This window comes from Belonocnema kinseyi, chromosome 1, assembly GCF_010883055.1.
Source record: "Belonocnema kinseyi isolate 2016_QV_RU_SX_M_011 chromosome 1, B_treatae_v1, whole genome shotgun sequence".
NCBI lineage: Eukaryota > Metazoa > Arthropoda > Insecta > Hymenoptera > Cynipidae > Belonocnema > Belonocnema kinseyi.
This window is the reverse complement of record NC_046657.1, coordinates 27410739-27416128: the sequence shown is the minus strand read 5'-3', so window position 1 is coordinate 27416128 and position 5390 is coordinate 27410739.

Below are 5390 nucleotides of genomic sequence, written 5' to 3'. Positions count from 1 at the left end.
CGTCAAGTCGTGTCGCGTGCGTTGGCACCCTACCGTTAGGACGCCTCGATATGTTAAGTTTTCATGATCATCTGAAATAGGTGATAAGGGTCGAGAATTAAGGCTCGCTTCTATTTGACAAAGGAGTGTGGAAAATTCTTCTATCGTGAGTTTGTAATCACCAATTATACGACGTAAGTGGTGCTTTATGCGTTTAACACCTGCTTTCCATAGACCTCCAAAATGATGCGCCGCAGCAGGGTTAAAATGTCATTTTATATTTTCTTCAGAAATGAAGTTACATACTTTTTCATAATTTTTTAATTTTTGAAAATTTCTTTGAAGTTCTCTGTCTGAACTCTGAAAATTGGTACCATTGCCACTGTACAGATTAGAAGGTAGCCCAGTGGGCACAAAACTATGAAAATCCCAAGAACGTCCTTGGGACGTTTCTATGACGTCCTATGTCAGGCCAATCAACGTCTCGTGCAATGAATCGTTTAAATCTTGCTAAGAAGAACTCAGTGGTATAGGCGCATACCAATTCAAAATGAACAGCTCTAGTGGCAAGAAACACGTAGAGAGATATATATGCTGTATGAGCTTTGTAACTTTTACATATTTCCATTTTGACTAAAATGGGTCCTGTAAAATCAAGGGTTGTATGTTCAAAAGATTCGCTGATCAGCTGATTCGCTGATCAGCTTGCTCTCTACTATTAGATCCGTGAATCGAGTTATTGGTAAAATGATGGGATATTTAGCATCGTAGGAAATTTGAGCGTTTTCTAGGCGACAGACTTCTTGATGGATTAGAATGTTTACCTGAAGATTTACTTTCAAGTAAAGTGATTTTGTTTGCAAAATGTCGTTCTTCTAATATTTAAACCATGAAGTTTTGGTTTGGTAATTCGAATCAATTTTGGCCAAGTAGACACCTTTTCTGCAAGTTTATCTAAAGGGGTTGGCTCCATTTGTGTCGCATGAAACTGAACTTCTGGCAAACTCTTATCGACCTTTTTCCTTTTTTGACTGGTGGCTGAATACTTTTCACTTTCAGTTTCATGTATGTCAGTGGAAGCAGAATTTGGCAGCTTTTTTGAGATTCATGTGAAACGGAAGGCCCAAGCCACCATAAGGGATAATTTATCAATTCTTCTGCAGTGATAATTCGATAGAGTCAATCAGCAGGGTCTAAGAATGGTGTAACATTAATCCATTTAGCATCTGGAATTAGAGTGCAAATCAAGGCAACTCTGTTGGCAACAAAAGTAGACCATGTCTATGGGACATTACCCAGCCATGACAAGACAATCATGACATCGGACCAACAATATAAGGCTGCTTTGGAAAGCTTCAACGAATCCTTCACTTGTTTGGCTAATTTTGTTAATAACACGGAGGCACATAGCTCTAAACATGGTATGCAAACAGTTTTGATAGGACCAGTCTTTGATTTCGCAATTAGCAACTTAGTTTTAACCCTCTTTTCTTGATCAGTTATTTTTAAACAAATAGAAGCTCCGTAAGCTTTACTAGATGCATCTACATACCCATGTGATTCAAGCGATTCTTCATTAGAGCTAAGACCATTCTATCGAGGTATTTGTAAGTTTTAAAAGAGAGGCAATCTTTTATAATACGCGTTCCATTTATTATTAAGACCTGGTGGCAGTATCTCGTTCCAATCAAGTTTTCTGAGCCATAGTTCCTGCATGCAAATTTTTGCTAAAATGATCACTGGAGCTAACCACCAATGTGGATCAAATATACGAGCGATCAGGGAGAGAACTATTCTTTTAGTTACAACTTTGAAATTTTGAGCATTTATTAAAAACAGAAAGTTATCCGATCTTGGGCACTATCGCAGGATAAGAACAAATTTAGTTCATCTGTGAATTTTGCAAAACTGACCGTTTTATTTTCAGAGGGAGTATTATTAACTGTAATTAATTTAGGATTGTTAGCAGCCCATTTTCGAAATTGGAAGCATCCTCTGTTTAAAAGCTCAATAAGATCCTGCTGTAAGCGTTATGCATGTCCTATATCATCGGCTCCGAATAAAACATCGTCGACTTGGAAGTCGTTTTTAAGAATTGCGGTAGCCTCAAGATAATTAATACTCTCATCTTGTGCCAACTGTTTTAAAACTCGATTCGCTAAGAATGGAGCTGATGTAGTTCCGTAAGTTACTCTCATCTGTTGATAGTGCACTATTTCTCTGGTAGGGCCCCTATTACCAGCAATACGTTACAAATCGACATCTCTAGGGTCTAATACAATTTGCCTGAACATTTTACTAATATCAGCGGTTAGACCAAAATTATAATTTCTCCATCGAAGGATAATGGCCCGAAGGTCATTGTGAATTTGGGGACCTACTAAGAAAAGGTCATTTAATGACTTTCCTGAAGAAGTAGGACAAGAGGCGTTAAATACTATTCTTACTGGGGTAGTGAAGTGTTTCATTCGCGTATAACTGGGTGATGAGGCAAATAAACAGGTGGCAACTATTAGGAGTTGTTTATCTGAATCTGATATTTGCCGCAGATGACTCAAATTTTCACATTCTTCAAAAAAAGCTTCATATCTTTCCGCTAATTGTAGATTCTTGGCTAAACGATGTTCAAAACTTAAAAATACAGATAAAGCTCGAGATAGAGAGTTTCCTAGAGAATCGAAAGATCCTTCTTTAGGCGGAAGACGAACTACATATCGACCGTCTTTTGTGCGCCAATGTGTTTTTATAAAATGATCTTCGCAACAATGTTCTTCCTCGGTCAACATTGATTGTTGTGAAACCTCTTTAAGTTCCCAAAACCTTTTTAAATTAAAAATCAAGTCTTGATCAGTAGAAATTCGATCTATTTGAATATAACATTGAATTTCAATATTATTAACAAAAATTGGACCCAAAAGAATCCATCCAAATACTGTTTGTTGTGCTGTAAGAGAACCAGGAGGACCTTTATACAACCCCGATAATAAAAACAAGCCATAATAATCAGAACCTATTATCAAGTCAACTTTTTTGCTACTCAAAGGAGTAGAATCTGCGTAACTAGATCACGAAGATGATCCCATTCAGATTTTATTTCCGTCTTTGACGGGTTATAATTAATTAGTTTTGGAAGAACAAATACTGAAATAGGGTAGGCTTGATTTTTATCATTTTTGGTGAGATAAATAGGTTGACTGGAGATTTAGGCACCCCAGCTAGAACATTCGCAGAGGAAGTTACCCGAGTATTCACAGAAGAACGCTTAGGACGCAGATATTTGACTAAAGATTCAGAGATAAACGTGGCATCAGAGCCTTGATCTAAAAATGCTCGCACAACAATTTCTCTTCCATTTTGAGCACGAATTCTAATTTTAGCAGTAGCTAGTAATGTTTTGGTACTTTAAAAACATCTTAAATTAATCGCAGAATCAGTAGACATAACATTACAAGTTGTATTATTAGTAGGGGCTTGCGCCCGTTTATCAACTCTACTGCTAGAGGGAATTTGATTAAAATATGTCGACTGACCTTGATTCGAATTTGCTTAACTAAAAGATAGGTCCAAAGAATATCTATTTCTGTAACTATATCTAAATCATCTAAAGCAAAGTTTATATTCTCGAACAATCGCCTTGCGCTTTGGTACACCGTGCTTTCTAAAGGTCTGACACTGAGATAAATAATGGTTCCCATAACAACAGATACATTTGGAAGCATAAGAAGTGGAGGTAATATGTGTTTGAGAAGATTTTCTAGACGCAAATAAATGCGCATTATGCGCATTCTTCAACTTAAGTTTTGACATGTTAAGAGCTTCTAAGGTACGCACTCTAGTATCAAGAAATTTACTAAAATCATTATAAGTTGGATAGGTTGTACTATTTGAAAGAGTTTTCTCCTACTCTGCTACATAATATTTATGTAACTTATTTACAAGAGTGTATGATAAAAAGTGATCCCAGTTATCAGTAGGGCATCCTAAATTTTTAAGTGCCATAAGCGCTTCATTGGTCATATCTCGCAACATTGTAAGATCCTTAAGGGTATCGTTGGCATGATTTAGCAGAGAGAGAGAAACGAATGAAGATAGGAATTAATTAAAGCTCTTTCATTATCTTAACGCGATTTTATTGTATTCCAGGCATTGTATTTCGTCTGTGGAATTAATATATTTGAATTAATTCCAATGCTTCACCTGTAAGGTTAGTTTTCAAATAATATAATTTATGCACAGGAGGTACTCTTGGTTTGTTGCGAATCGCAGAATTAAATAAATCCCTGAAATTGGGCCAATCTAAATAATCACCGGAAAACTGAGGAATTTGGATATCTGGTAATTTAATTCCATACTCATAAAAAACAACTTAAGAATTGTTTGTATTTTGACTCGCACGCACACCTGGAGAAGTGCTGCCTAAGATGGAGATTCGAAGTTCAAGTTATTCGCATTTCTCCCAAGTTGTCAGAAACTAAACTCTAGTTAGTCTAGAGTGCGATTGTTATGATTTAAAAGTAAGAACTCTCACGTTAGTAGTACATGTCATTTTTGCAAGAGAGAAAAGTTTGAGACATACCGATACGATCTTAGCGTAACTTGTTTTGATAAACACCTGCGCTTGATGTAGACATTAGTACCAGAAGCAAAGAAGACAGTAGTTCGCAGATAAGAGACAGCGTTTAACCATATGTGTGTACGTCACTGAAACGGTGAACTGGAGGGGTGTCAGGCGTTTCTTAATTTCATTTGACGGGTACGATTTCAAACTTGTTTGAATTCCAATTTTTGAGAGTTTTTTTATAATTCCACAGGGATAACACAGTCTTGTTCAATGCCTTCTCATCTATTAAATAATCCCCAATCACTACATTCTCAATATAAAAGACTTCTTGTCACCACTACACAATCGAGGAACTGACGCCGTTTCGAATTTAACTGTTTCCACTAGCTTTTGTTTTTCTATTTTTCACAGTTCTAAGCGTTTTTTAAGTTCATATTCCAATCAATTCGGCTCAAAGGACCATGCTTACCTCCCTGAGTGAGGATAACAAGTTTAATTTATTTTTGAATTACCGGATGTGGATTGGAAAGTGAACTTGTGAGTTCTGTGAAAATTAAAAAACACCACAATTAAACTAAGCAACCAGAATTTATTCTGGTAGTCATCTTAAACATGCACGTAATCGCAACTGGTCAACATTTATTGTTCAAACGCAGCGGTGTCATGCTATGCACCTTTTTTTGGTAATTTTTGTTTCTATGTTAAAAAATCGCCCCCAAACATGCTTCTCACCCTGCACTCAGAGATGAACGCTAAGCGCTTTATATGGAGTCTAAAATTAAAAACATGCTTCCGCGAGCGCCGACAAGGTGCCAACGTTATGTTGAACGAAAGCGCGGTTGTTTTAAAT